Here is a 15,859-nt window from a genome sequence, read left to right on the forward strand (position 1 = left end):
AAATTGTTTTTTGCCAGCACATATGCTAACTACAATGGGAGTGTTTCATTTCGAGAACCCACACCACAATAAACACATGTACTGTATGACTTCATTTTTTAGAACGAAGTACAGCGTGCAACAAATTGTATAACCGCTGTTAAAACCATAGTGCTAGTCAGATTCGCGGTTCAGAGAGCTCCCTATAAAGAGGCTAACAACTTTTTCAAATTGTAACAGCGTTGGCAAAAATACATCACTTGTAAAAAAATCATCTGATTGGCCATCTTGGTTTACAACAGGGCCTAGTAACAGCTAGACAGTGGCTCCTTAGTAATTGGATTTCGTGTTTACCTTTTGGATCCGGCGAAACCTCAAAAAAACGCTGGACTCTTACAATCAAACTGAACATAATTACAAGGGTACCATGATATAGTCGTCAAGTTTACATAGCATCCAAGTTATACATGTCTTCATTACACAGGGTACTGGTGGCCACATATATCATCCTCATATCGTAATTATTCCACTACTCTGAGTACTGCGGCATTGGTTTGCTGTTCACTCAACTGTTTTGCTAGGATAACTAATGGTTCATTATTGTTCTAATGCTTTAGTTAAATTACACCATAGTTTATTGAGTAAACATTATCTGTGGTAATTTAATATTAAGCTTAATTTATATAAAAAATGACGATAAGGAAAGGGCACTTTATCAACGACTTCGAGAAAAAGTTTCCAAACGGCGTCTGATAAAAAAAAAATCTTACATACAGTCACGGGCATCGTGTAGGCCAGGGAACAGTCGCTCCTTGTAAAACACTGATACTTAGCTGCATCCCGCTAGACAGAGAGTCGACCCCAACACAAATAAGAAAAGGCTAGGATATTAATAATGATGACATGCAGTCGTGTGAACATTTTGTTATAGATAGCCCCAAAACCGAGGTTATTTTTATCAAGCTAATCTTCAAAACTGTTGGATCTATTAATTTTACATAAAGCGCAGCCTGTCAAATGAACCAGTGTATTTCCCACGAATTCTTCAAACTTTTTCGTTACTTTGATGAAACGATGTTTTTTCAAGCTACAAAGACAATTATTCCCGCCACTTCTTGGTGATTCTTCGGAAAAAATACACTAATTAAGGTCATATCATTATCCTCACCAACTGGTTCACTTCACTATCATGCTTAAAATGTTTTCATTCTTACTTCATCTAATAATAGCCCTAGAACTTTACAAGCTTAGGTAAAAATAATATTAAATCAAGCAATCTGCAATATGAAAAATTTGATGAGGATAATGATGTTCTTAATTTGTGTTACTTTTTTCCGGAGAATCACCCTCTTATCAAAAGACTGCTACAGACGTGGGAAAGAGATGGCGCAGCGCCGCTTTACTTTATATACTGCTCTGTCCTGCTTCCACAGTTGCAAGAGTTGTATTCCAAGGAGTTGTGGTAGACCCCAGTGGTAATGACGGAGTAGGTAGAGCTTGCTGACGCATATTAAACCCGCGGCTGATTTCCACGGGGATCGTATTGTGGTGGCATGATGAATGCTGCCAACATTATTCGACCTACACTGTATAAATTGTATAATGGAAGCTACATTATATCGATGCGGTCAATGTTCTACGTAATTACGTTTTTTTTATATTCTTTTTAATAATTATATGATAATATCGGGTATACCTGTTAATATTAAATAAATAACTCAAAAATATACAATTATGTATTTACGCTCGTATTTTTTGTTTATTTATACTCGGAGCCTTTTTAAAACTAAGATAGCTTCAGAACCAAAAAAACGTTATGTTATGTTCACGATATAATAGTAACTATCTGTCTCTCATAAAAACTTTAGCTTATCTGGCTACTATTTAAATCTATTTCGAACATTTAATGTAAGAAAGAAAATTGAAAAACAACAGCCTCCAAATTGTCTCATTTATCTTAACCTTTTACTTAAAGACTCAAATTACCTACTCACGCTGTAATAAACAGTAGAATTTTATCTTTATTACGGCATTAGAACACCAGTCATCATTCCTTTTTTTTACTGCATTTGTTTGCTTACTGATTATTCATTTATTTAATTCTTGCTAGGAGCTATCAAATATACACAACAAGTACATCATAATTTTCTCCAGAGACTGGACTTTCTAAAGAGCAAAAACTTGGACCCTCGAGCGTTTTCAGTTGGTAATAATGACGGATGATGTATCCCTGAAGATCCGAATCTGCCCACACGTAAAACAAAACAAGCATCAAGCTGTAAAAGGTATATTCCATAAATATGGCATCACGTATTTGCATATCTATACTAATATATAAAGCAGTAGAGTTTGTTTGTTTGATTGATTGTTTGTTTGAACGCGCTAATCTCAGAAACTACTGGTTCAAATTGAAAAAATATTTTTGTGTTGAATAGACCATTAATCGAGGAAGGTTTTAGGCTATAAACCATTACGATGAGACTAATAGGAGCGAAGATACAATGGAAAATGTGGAAAAAAACAGGACAGATATAAATCAATAACTTTTATCTTCTAACCACGCGAACGAAGTCGTGGGCAACAGCTAGTTACATAATATACAGTTGTACTCTAACTTTATTATAGTAACATTTATTATAGCAGTTTTCATAATTATTAATCTAATTAATTAAACTGTTCAGCTTATTTATCGGGATAATCTGGTATGAGCTGATCTTGTGGGGTAGCGAATCGAACTGTCCCAGTAAATGAGCTTGAGTTAAAAAGTCATAAAAAAAAAAGCCTTCTTACTTTGTATCTGAAAATTAATCTATCCTAATACACATATCTATTATTGTTTTGTATTTTAAACCATTTAGTAAACGTTGCATGGCTAGCGGAATTAGTTAGTCTAGAATTTCATGCATTTCATATTCAATCGTGATGTCAAAATTCCAATGAATAATAATGTTCACAAATACAAACAATATTCCCTCTTCATACGAAAATCGGCATTTGATTAGTAACAGGACAATTACAGCCCTGTTCAGTAAATAACGTAACAAATAGCTATAAACATCTACTAACAAAGTAAAACAGGCTTAATGATCCACAGTATATTTATGCATAATTTACTGCATTTTGCATGACGATGTATTGCCAGCCAGGTCCCTCAGGGTATTCCAGTAACAATGTATTTAACGCTTTCGCCACATCTACTATGAAGCCTTAAAACTGGATCATTCCCGTTGTGGAAGCGAGACGCGACTACGTGTAGAGTAGGGCTCTATCTCGCTCACACAATGACAACAGTTTTGTTTTAATATCTAATGGTACAAGCACAGGAGAGTCACGCGTGAATGCAAATTTGGTGCTTCATGTATCCGGATTAAATTGCGTGTTTTGTTTGTGTACGTATTAAATCTTGGTAGAGCTAAATGTTGGTAGAGCCGATATATAAAGTATACTTGGTTCTTCGAAAGTTTTAAATTTTTGATCGGTCTAAGAAAATTAATGAAGAGGTTTTCTAATTTCTATCTCTCAAGTAGGTAACATATTTTGGCTAGCCTGTTATTCTAAATAGACCGCTATTTAGATAACATTTCTAAAAATTAAGTGTCCGGCCTTCGGTAGCTTCCTGGCAATACGTTGCAACTCTTTCGCACCAGCGGAGGGAGATTTTTTATCAACAAAAACTCATTTTTTTTCACAATCAAGTTTCAGTAGCCAGACCATCGTGATTCTATTTATAAGTAATACTCAATGTATCACAAATAGGACCTTTATCTCCAAACATCAAGCACAAAGGGGAATCCAGCAAGTTTATAAATAACTTATCATTTTCCCGATACTTTCAGAGATCGAACTATCGAAGTCAGCTCCGTCACGTGAAAGTTGAGTGACAGACAAACTTAGCTGATTGGGTATTGTCGAAAACACTTAGGCAATTTATTTATCCATGGTATGTTTATTGACTGAGTCTGGATCAATTATTTTTATCTAATGGGCTAAATTGGGCTCCGGTTATGATGGTTAACGAATGTTCGCAATATTTATTGTTATTAATCGCGTAAGGCCCAAACTTTTGTGTTGTAGACTAAAATATAACTTGAGCTTAACTACCAGTAATATTCGAGGCAGAGTCGGTTTTATTAGACATAAGAAATTCACACTAAACTTATTTTGTATCGAAACTACTCTAAGATATATTAATTTATCCATCTAGCTACAGCGGTGTCAAAATAATATTAGGTATACAAAATAGAAAAAATACTAATAACTATCCCGTTTAAATTTATAATACCCAATAAATTAAACAAAACTATTTGATCTGCATGTATACTCCAGCCAATCTCAGTTCTAAATGTTAGATTGCGGTTTGACTGCGCTCGCCACAACCGATGCAAACAATCACTGGCGGTAGGTTTTTAATTAAATGTTGACCCGCAAGCCTATTTGATACTCTCTAGTATTAAAAACTACAAAATGTTGGGTACATAGGTTAGTAGGTAGTACGAGAAATCCATGCTATTTTTGAATATATGTTATCGTAGTAATAATATAAGAAGGTATAGAAATGTCTTCTAGACAAAGACCTCTTCTCATATCAGTGTAGGGAATCAGAATTGAACTCCGTGCTTAAGATATCAAAGACTAAAACAGTAAAATAATAAAGGATATCTAATATCCTTTATTATTTTACTGATAATATATAAAATTCCCGTGTCACGATGTTAGTTACCGTACTCCTCCGAAACGGTTCGAGCGATGTTTATGAAATTTTAATTAGATGAGTGTTACAAAAAAGGAAATAAAACAACCGTTCACAATACATTACGAATTCAAACTTTAAATTTAGTATACGAACGGTCATTAGGGTTCCGTACCTCAAAAGGAAAAAACGGAACCCTTATAGGATCACTTTGTTGTCCGTCTGTCCGTCCGTCCGTCTGTCCGTCCGTCCGTCCGTCCGTCTGTCAAAACCCTTTTTCTCGGGAACGCGTGGAGGTATGAAGCTGAAATTTATATCAATTACTCAGGTCTACTGTCCCTTGAAGCTGTGAAAAAATCAAACTTCTAAGGCAACGCAATCAAAAGATACAGCCGTTTATGCCGCAAATTTTCGACACTTGCAAGGGAATCAAAACCTACAAGGTGCTTCCCGTGAACTCAGAATCTTGAAATTTGGTACGAAGCAACGTCTTATACCATAGATAAAGGAAAAATTACAAAAACCATAAATTTTTAGTTACATCACATAATATTTTTTTTTTAATAATTTTAAACTTACTACCTATTTCCTCATAAACGCGTAGAGGTATTAAATTGAAATTCATACCAAATACTCAGGTCTATAATACCTTTAAGCTGTAACAAAATCAAACTTCTATGTCAACGCAATCAAAAGAAACAGCAATTTAAGCTGCATATTTTGAAACGCGCGAGTACTCGCAAGGGAATCAAAACCTAAAGGGTACTTCCAGTCGACCTAGAATCTTGAAATTTGGCATGAAGCAACGTTTTACAATCGAGTCATATATATTTATATGACTCGATTGTCGTAATGAACGAACTTTGTAAACCTTGCAGGTTTGTACGGAACCCTAGGTGCGCGAGTCCGACTCGCACTTGGCCGGTTTTTTCATTCTAATGTTACATTCTTAAATGCTGGTTCCAAAGCCAAATAATTTCTAAATCCGAATGAGACATTTGCAATAAGACGTCTTAATTTATACTTTGAGATCAAATGCAGTAACTCTAAAAGATTAAACATTTGACTCAAAGGCTTCTGCCGCAACTCTATCAATTGAAACGACGAGATTACACATCAACTCCCACATTAATAGTTTTGAAAGCATCGTACAAATGAAACTAGAGCAAAATACTGCATTAAAGCACTCGACATACTTGTGTGTTGCTTTGCTCTCAGTACTTAAAACTACGTGTAACGGGTTGGAGTCATATTTTTCGTTCGACATAATTACGCGTTGGAGGCCGAAGCCGGTGCCGTACGTTGTGCTGCTCACAGCTGTAATTAACGCCTAATGCTTTAGGCTAATTGCCACTCATGGGGCCTAATTAAGTAAATCAGGCTCTCCACGTGGCGAGACTAGCCTTATGCGGCTAAGTTTTAAGCTAGTTTCAAATCGTGTGGCAAGGGAAAGTGTCAAGAGATCTTTTTTGTTATTTTCTAATACTTTTTAACAGTTTATACTTTTATATCTTTAGTTGGTATTAGTATGTTTAATGAGAACTCCGAATTTACTAGTGGATTTCTCGGGGTCAATATCAAAATTAAAGTATACAATAAAAAATACAAAAAAATGTAAAAATTAAGATGGGACAGTGGTCTTCATTCATATTTTAGAAGAATAGAAAAACACAAAAAAAATGTTTTGTATGAATTGTAACAGATGTATAGTGTATTTAAAATAATTATTTCAAAATGGAAGTAGCAAATTAGTCTTTGCCTAATATGAAAACGAAGGTGATAGCTACGGCGTAGCTTTTGTAGTAAGCGTAGCGCCAAAGCGACCAAACCGCTTTACAGTGCATTTTAAACAAACGAAACTCATTCAATAATGTTCACAAAAGGACTTAAGCTATAACAACGCTTGACATGCACCTCGGTGACCCCTCGCGGGGATACACGACGACGACAGTTGCTGGAAACCTCCATTAATAAAACCTTTACTGTCACGTGGAATGTAGACGAATATGTCTTCGTAGCATTTGTTGTTAAATTGTTTATAGTTAAATTTTGAAATTCTTCTACGAAGCTGAATGCTGCTGATGAAATCTATTTAATTTTAATTAAAAACTACAAGGGTTTTAAGGTTATCTACGACGAAGGAATACAAAACAAATACTACTAAGACTACACAAATTTGTACTATTGACGTTCAAATGATTACGGATAGATATGAATACTCCTTCGGTAGCATTCGTGCCAGAGTTCATCTTTTAAAAAAGAAACTTCCAGTGAAACTAGGTTATGCTATTAATACAGGTGCTGTATATTGTTTACAAAACCTGTATATTGCAAGGTGGAGCTAGTCCGTGTAAAGTAAACCTCCCAAAGGGGAGCTAAGTGTTGCTTGCTCAAGTTTGTCGTCGCCAGCCCTCGGGGACGTCAGTGTCTATCGAGACTGGATCGACGAGACTTGAACGTATTTTGTAGTTTATGAAATTTCGCTCTTAGCATTGATGCAAACATTTTGCGCTTTAACCAATATAGAGGAGTAAATGGACAAGATTTAATCTTGGATGTAGACTAGACAAAGTTTTTGCACATGTTCGAATAATGTTAGAAAAAACCAGTTCCTGGCTTTTTGACAAACGAAAAGTAAAGCAGTTTTACGAAATAAAATTGGTAAAATGACTTATTCGGGATCTAAAATAAACAAATCTCGTTTACCTGCCACGCGAGCTCAAACTTTACTTAACATGGCACACAGTGTATTTCTGCATACTATCTACATAATATATAATACTGTCTTACAAGTTATATTACTCGAAAGTGACCCAAAGGCGAAGGTCATCATACAATGGGAGCCAGCCAATGAACCTAACCGCTGAGGACGGTCCAGGAACGACGAAGCCTGATTCAAGGTGACGCGGAATAAAGAGAATAGAGAGTTATGAAAGGAGGCATGCACCCAAGAGTGGAACGCTATGTGGACGGCAAAATGAGCCTTCGATAGTTAAAGGGAAAGGAACATTGTAACATTTCGAAAAATTGATTTTTTATTTTTTTTGCTCTTTCTCTGTACGCTACAATAACCTCTGAAACAAACACTTTTAACTTTCGTTCTAACTAGTTCTAACAGTTAGAACTACCGTTCTTTGGCCTATTCCATTCTCTGATCTAAATTCTATTTCATTACAACTAGGACAGACACTGTGTAATAATTTATAACTCTCCTAGTGTAACCTACTATATGTATAAAAGTAAGTCAGTCGGGTTTTCCTTCCTGACGCTATAAACCTGAACGCACGAACCGATTTCCACGGTTTTGCATTCGTTGTAAAGGTCTCAGGCAACGTGAGGTTTATAGCAAACTAGCTGTTGCCCGCGACTTCGTCTGCGTGGTTAGAAGATATAAGTTATGACTTTTTCTTCGCTCCTATTGGTCGCAGCGTGATGATATATAGCCTAAAACCTCTCTCGATGAATGGTCTATTCAACACAAAAATATTTTTTCAATTTGAACCAGTAGTTCCTGAGATTAGCGCGTTCAAACAAACAAACAAACAAACTCTTCAGCTTTATATATTAGTATAAGTATATTAGTATATAGATGCCAACGATATCTTCGCTACGTTTCATCGATTTTTAATTTCTCGCGCGGAGATTTTAATATTACGATAACTCATTACCTATTCACTTTTTTGGTGTAGTGTAAAAGGCAATTTTGTTCTAAATTACATGTACATATAATATATCTAACTTATTTATTTGGATAAGGATTAATACTGTATTGTTAAAAATAGGTTCGTAAATAACCCATAATTTTACTGTATTAAGAAAACACATAAAAATGGTTATTGTGGGTTATCCTTGGAAGAAAGACATATACCACCACGGACTTTTTTGTAGATTTATTAAAGAGGTACAAACCCGCCATACATAGTTTTGTTGTAACTCAAAAGGTTTTGGCAGCGTTCTCGAGGAAAGCTCTCGAATGGCTTAATTTTTTCCGACATGTTTAACTAATATCGTTGTAATATTGTCGTTGTAATGTAATGTATGTTGTAATTTGTGTAAGTTTACACAAAACCTAAACTTATTATACACTAAAACCTTCCTCAAGAATTGCTCTATCTATTGTTGAAAACCGCATCAAAATCCGTTGCGTAGTTTTAAAGATTTAAGCGTTCATAGGGACATACAACATGATGACAGAAAAAGCGACTTTGTTTTATACTATGTAGTGATAAAACTCAGGAAAAAATAGGTGGTAGGTAGGAAGTAGGCAGAAAAAAATTGCATTGCAATGCATGCCGGGTACAGCTAGTATTATATAGAACTAAAACCGGACTTGAAGACTCAATAATTATTTAAGGGAAATTATTTATTAAAGTAGTTTTTAATTTAGTTTAGTCAAAATTCAGACAAAATTATAAGTATAATTTTATAAAATTTTATATAAAAATAGAGCGCACAGGGCGACCTTAATATACTAGATTAATAGACCTTAATATGCCATAATAAATCAAAGTTAATTCAAAGATAATTACCTTACATGTCACAAGCCCTTGCCAAATACATATAGTGAAAGGAGTGTTATTACTATAATAACAAACTTCCCTGCATTGATATATACCGTGCTCAAGAAATTTTCTTGATAAACGTTCAAGCAAAGATATAATACTCACGCGCAAAATCTAACCAGTAAATAAACGGTTCCTTATGATCGATGCCCTGCCAAAATTATATAGCAAATATTCTCGAACACACATCTAACATACCTTAACAATTATAACCCTTAACCCCACTTAATAAGGTATATATTCTTTTAATACAATTTTTTTTTTAAAATTAAGCCACGCTTGTTGTAAATCACCAAAAATAATCACTTACTACTTAAGTACGTTTCAAGATTGATATTCGAAGCTCGGAGTGTAAAATCCATTACGATGTTTCCTTTTTTGTGTAGAAAGGATAGCGCTGAAAATTTATGTCTCTGTGGACCAACTTAGGTTGGGACAAGGGAACCAAATAGGGTCGCTTTTTATAAAAAAAAAGAGGAAATAAATTGGTTTTCAGTAAAAGTTTGCAAAAGGTAGGCTTAGTGTTAGGGATTGGGTTTCTGTCTCAAGAGTCGCGAATTGATTTGCCATTAGACTCGTGTAAATTCTATCCAATTTGGAATGAAATAGAAGCTGTTTATTATTGTTTTCCAAATAATGAATTAGGAACTGTGAGTTTTATTTTGTAATTTTTGTATAAGATTCTTTACGGTATAACTTTATTTGGTACTAACAAATAGGTCCAATATTTGTCGAAAAAAGCCAAACACGTATCACGGTATAAAAATACGTTGTTCAACGTGTAAGCTAATTAGTCCATCAAACATTTTATCAAATAATTGCAAAAATGCTTCCAAAGAAAACAATTAAGAAGGCCCAAAAATCTGCCCGGCTTTTCCTTCGATATTCTCGATTTAAGGAAAAATCATCAAAAGTACGGTTCATAGTAATTTGTGTGTCTCGAATCTAATGAAGCACACCGGTATTCTCTCCTGAGGGATAATGAAGCAGTTCAAATTATATTAAGCAATCTTTTCCAATTCCCTTGATAGAAATACAATCAAATAGAGTATCGATTTATTTATGGTAAGCTTGTTACATTATCCAATAATTTTATCGATGGTTAATATCGTTTTTTTCTACTCATAAGCCACAGTAAATGTTAAAAATACGTTAACGTAATCGGATCATGCTGCTTAAGTTAGTATATAAATACTCAATTAAAATAATATTGGTATCACAACAATACAAACGTCATTTTAAGAGCTCAAATGACAGCTAGTTTACTTAAAAAAAAATATTATAAACAAAACAGACGAATTTAGAACCTTGTCCCTTTTGAAGTCTTTGAAAAAGATTGCGACATCTACGTTTCAAACAACAGCTTTTATTATGAAGTTTAAAATTCCTTTCTAATTCAATGTATACATAACCAGTCTTACGTATATTTTTTTATCTCGGTCCACAGACAGACAGATAGGTAACTGGCGACATGGAGACAAACGATCACCGAGTCCTTTACCGAGAGCCGCGGGAGTCCTAAACTAATAAACCATTAAAATTCAAGTCTGTCCACGTTAGTGGGTACTAACGTAATCAATGATTTGTGTAACTTGAGGGCAACTCAAACATCAAGTGATCCCGATTAAGATGACCCAAGTTTAGATTGCTAAGGAGTAATAACACGTATCCCGCGATAATTGCCGATTGTTGACGAAGTTTCAAGGACACTTGTTGTAGTAAAAATAGCGATTCAAGTGATAGCATCTTCAAACCCAAAAATAAATTTGTTTTACCGTCCAACTCTTTAATTTTTTTTCTTGAAATGTGGACTAAAAATGACAGTTTAAAAGCAACGTAAGTTCATTTAAGTCTAACACATAAAAAGCTTAATTAAGTAATTTGAGTGATTATCAATAGCAATTCCTAAACTTTTTCAAATCTTATAATATTACATTTTATTGACGTTCCTACATTTTTCTTATTAATTAATATGAAACCAAGTTTTCTAATCAATGTTTTCTAATGATACCTTACTGTTTCCTTAACAGCTGTGTACATTGATAAGTTTTATCTTAAATGCCGACATAATAGCACTTCCCCACATATTGTCTTCCATCCAATAATACTCTATTGTCATTCTATAACAAACAAAGACCTCGGATTACCACAAAATTTATCACGAATTGTTAACTAATGCGGTGTGACATCCTTGCCAGTCGACTAAGGTGTTCATTTCGATATTCAGTTTGTAAAATGAATTCCAAGTAAAATGGAACTTTATGTCTAAGTGATAAAGTTGGTAAGAGTTTGTCTGGCTGAAATTAGGGTTGGTACTTTTAGATAATAAATGGCTTGTTTTAAACAATTGCGGCTGTATTTCGATTCATAAATCAAAGGCAAGATGTTGGTCGACGTTAAGCATCTCACTTTATTTATTGTTTGTTTGGTTCTCGTGGTTTGTGACGACTGTGACGATGTCGGTGACAATATCGGTGACGATGTAAGTGACATAAACCATTACTTGATTATTTTCGCCTAGGTTTTAGTTTTGAGATGAAGATAAAAGTTATTTGTATGATTGTTTTCTATTTATATTTTTGTTTTTTTTTTTGTATGTGTTTATTATCTGCACATATTATTTTCTGAATAGTAGAGAACACGTGTTTAAATTTCTCGAGATTAAAATAAAAACCTACATACAAAATAATCAATAAAAAAGGATGTTTTACGCAAACGATAGAAATTGAACCCTATTACTGAGACGCCGTTGTCTCTTTACGAGGTCAAACCCTCAGTGTGTGTATCAAGGAATATTAACATACGACGTCACTTTCTCTACCAAGTAATTCCGAACAAAACTGTAACGTAACAAAATAAATGAAAACTAGATCAAAATAAAACATAATAATCAATTATTCCCCTATTTAACGGTCGAGTAATTAACTGAACAATACAAACCATGCCCGCATGACTTCATTAATCTATACAATACTTTCTCTATTGTAACAAAAACTATACATTTCTGTCTGTTTGTACAAATATTTTACAAAACTATTGAACCGAGGCTAAGTGAGAACCAGTGTATTTTGATCTGTCTGCCGTTTGTTTGTGAAGTGTATTGCGAATAGAGATAAAACCTCTATACATAGACAGGGGTCTTATTATTGTGGTGGGTATTTCGAAATCTCTCTAAACTAGGGCGATACTACGTGTCATTGATGTCTATAGCTTGGAATATTAGTTTCTAAGTTATATGTTGAAAATTGTGGCTTCAAGATGCTTGAAATTACACCCGTGTTTCTCCTGTTCTCGTCCGAATATAATTATTAGAGGAATGACATTATAACAATCATAAAAAAACATGATTGTTTTTTCATATATTTATTGATAACACAAACAAACAATACATTAGTAGCTATGAAGTTAAAATTGTATCCACTTACTGGGAAATAAACTTAATACGAAACGTTCAGTGGGCAGTAAGCAATAATTATTCAATTAACAACACATTACGTCAATTAAATAATAAAACCACTGCAACCGTGAACCGCAACAAGCGATCAAATGTCTAATTATCTAATTACGTAATCAGAAATGTCAATCTGACATGACTAGTCTCTATTGCTATTGTTTAGATACGTAGTAAGGCCGGTGCACCTGTGCTAACTCGGTCACAATGGCCGGAGCGGCGCATGCGCAGATACACTGCCATTTTACATAATACCATATATACGTGACGAAATTTACTTTTGTATCCATTCAGGGTTTAGTTTTAATTGTGAGTTATAATGAGAATTTTAGTTTTTGTGCTCTTTGTAAGTGTGATCGCGTTTGCTTGTGCGCAGGATTGCAAAGTTGGCGGGAAAAAGGTTTTGTTTTTGTTTTTATAACTCTACACTTCAGTGCTCTCACATGACAGTCTTAACTACCATAAGAATGTAATTTTGCATTGGCATCTATGAAATATTAATTAAATTAATCAGTTATTGCTGGAAATATGCTGATTATGAATGGCATTTTGAATGATTAAAATTGAATTGACGATTTTATCAATTGTCATATTAACCAATTGCTGAAATAACATATCCTGGGACCACTCACACACGGTTATCTGATCCCAAGCTAAGCAGAGCTTGTGTTATGGTAACCAGACAACTGATAAACTTACTTATATATTTCTAAATACATACATATTAACCTCACTAATGACCATGAAAAACATTTCGTTGGTACATAATCTCAAAAACACCTGAATTTAATTTGTCACTGTTGATTACCCAATTCATATCTAACAAAAAGGTTTTATTGCAAATCGTGTGGTCAAGCGAGAAACGTGAGATAACAGTTTGCGTGTCACACATACAAAGTCATACATTTGGAGTGTTGTTATCATACATTTATATTTGTTATGTTTGTTCGCAGTGTGTTGACCATGAGCAATGCTGTGGCGGATGCTGTTTCTACGGAGAATGTATTGACAGTAAGTAATTTGGAGAAGAAAAAATGAAAATCAAGGCAAAATATACATTACTGTACTGTAAATTGCGCTCCGTATTTGATATTGATTAAACATAGAAAAGCAAAAATCTTTTATAACATTAGATAGATTTCTAAAAATATTAGACCGGTATTTCTGCTTTAATCTGAACAATAAAAATTTACGAATTCGCAAAATCTATACACAGAATTGACGTCACGCGTAAGTTCTATTCACCATAATTTGGGCAATTTATATTTGCGGAACAAAAGGCAGAATACTTATCCATTGTTATTCATTAAACTACATGATGGACAACGAAAAAAAAGTCTAATGTCTAAAAACTTCAGCCACAAATGTCTAATTTTTGACATTTATGATGGAAGGGAGTTATGGCTTTCGATCGAATTGAATGGACGATAGGAATAAAAACAATTAAAAAGTTCGAGTTATTTGCATTGCATTGTAGATGTATTGCAAAGTACTCAGAATTATGTGACCACCGTGAATAATTTGCAAAGACTAATTTGATTGTAGTTATGGATTATCCTTGTCATCATTGTGACAGCTTATCACTCACGCCATAGTCCAATTGAATAAATAATACATTGCTGGGCTCTCATTAATATTTTTAACACATGCAATTATATCATTATCAATTCACAAGTTGTTTGTTTATGCATGTTCTGAAGCTACAATAATGGCGATGTTGAATATTATTTTTATTTTGAATATAAATTGACTAAAAATAACGAAAAGTAAAAGGTACTTATGAAATAAATATGGACCCCATTTATCACTTTCGTATTCGATTAACATTATAAGTGTCAATATGATATAAAAGAATACTGCTCCACCTTACTACATGTTCAAGCTACTAATACAGCGTTTCCACAGCTTACAGAACCTGTTATTCTTCCACGGACGTGTGTGAGGACCACTACTGCAGGGGGGATGAAGAGTGCGTTGTGTACATGCCACCGCAGTGCCCGGGATGCGTGCCTCTACCGCTGTGCATAAACCCTTATTTAAGCTAAATAATCATCAAGAAATAACGACAGTAGTTTTAATAATGGAATTGGAACTGTCTGACGTCTGCCACCGTGTCTTAAAGTAAGAGACAGAGTTACGCGGGGTGTAGTGCGCTGTCTCGCTTTTATAACTAGTCTTACTTTAAGAGATGGTTCACCTTTTCAATGCTTAAGAAATCTGTTGTAAATAATAAAATATTAATTAAGATATGATGACCGTGTTTGTTTCAATCACTAAAAAACGTAAATATATCTACAATATCCTGCATGTCCATCATGCAAGATCCCGCTAATACCTTAAAAGTGAACGCTCATCTAATCGATGCCTAAAGTTGATAAGCCACTTGCCTTTTTTAAAAGCAACACAATTTAATATTTACAAAACAGCGATTTCTATCACATCAGTTCTAGATACTGAGAATCTATGAAATAAAAAAAGAACGCGCTAGAAAATCATGTTGTATAAATCGTGTTTTCATTTGTTTAATCGCCTAGCAGGTGTTGTATTGAAACCGTCTATTTGAGAGTGAGCGCATCCCTAATCTGTTCGATTCGATTTAAGAGGATAGGCGGGGAAACGTGAACATGTGTAGAGAGGAATGTGGAGAGTAAGTAAAGTCGTTTTATTGCTTGTTTATTGATTTTCCTTAAGACATGTTTGTATTTTTTTTTTTGAGTGCATGATGCTTTCACATGAAATATCATAATAAGTCTCATATTAGTTCTTCGTCATGGGAATTCGTCTCATATTAGGTTTTCGTCAGTAGCATTGGACCAGTTAGGCTAGACTAGAAGTAAGCGACAATATTGTTTGGAAAAAGGTGTGACTGAAGAAATGTACTACTATGATAGTATTGACGACCTCCGTGGTCGAGTGGCGTGAGCACCGGTTTCAAGGTGTCGCTAGCTCTGAGGTCCCGGGTTCGATCCCCGGTCGGGTCAATGTAAAAATTCACAATTTTACATTGTCTCGGGTCTAGGTGTTTGTGGTACCTTCGTTGTATCTGAATTCCATAACACAAGTGCTTTAGCAACTTACTTTGCGTTCAGAACAATGTATGTGATGTTCCACTGTCCGCATTTTTTTTTATAGTTGTACATACACACTAAATCTAATAAAAAAGGGTAAAGACACTAT

The 15,859-nt window shown here is 34.4% G+C and overlaps 1 long non-coding RNA gene across 1 annotated transcript; it reads left to right on the plus strand.

The window, feature by feature from the left end:
* The first annotated feature begins 13,001 nt into the window (after positions 1–13,001).
* Positions 13,002–14,937, plus strand: LOC113497663. The gene is made up of 3 exons (XR_003400913.1): positions 13,002–13,082; positions 13,636–13,693; positions 14,588–14,937. It is a non-coding gene; the product is annotated as an uncharacterized LOC113497663 (long non-coding RNA).
* Positions 14,938–15,859: the final 922 nt, after the last annotated feature.

The sequence above is a fragment of the Trichoplusia ni genome, chromosome 1 (assembly GCF_003590095.1).
Source record: "Trichoplusia ni isolate ovarian cell line Hi5 chromosome 1, tn1, whole genome shotgun sequence".
NCBI lineage: Eukaryota > Metazoa > Arthropoda > Insecta > Lepidoptera > Noctuidae > Trichoplusia > Trichoplusia ni.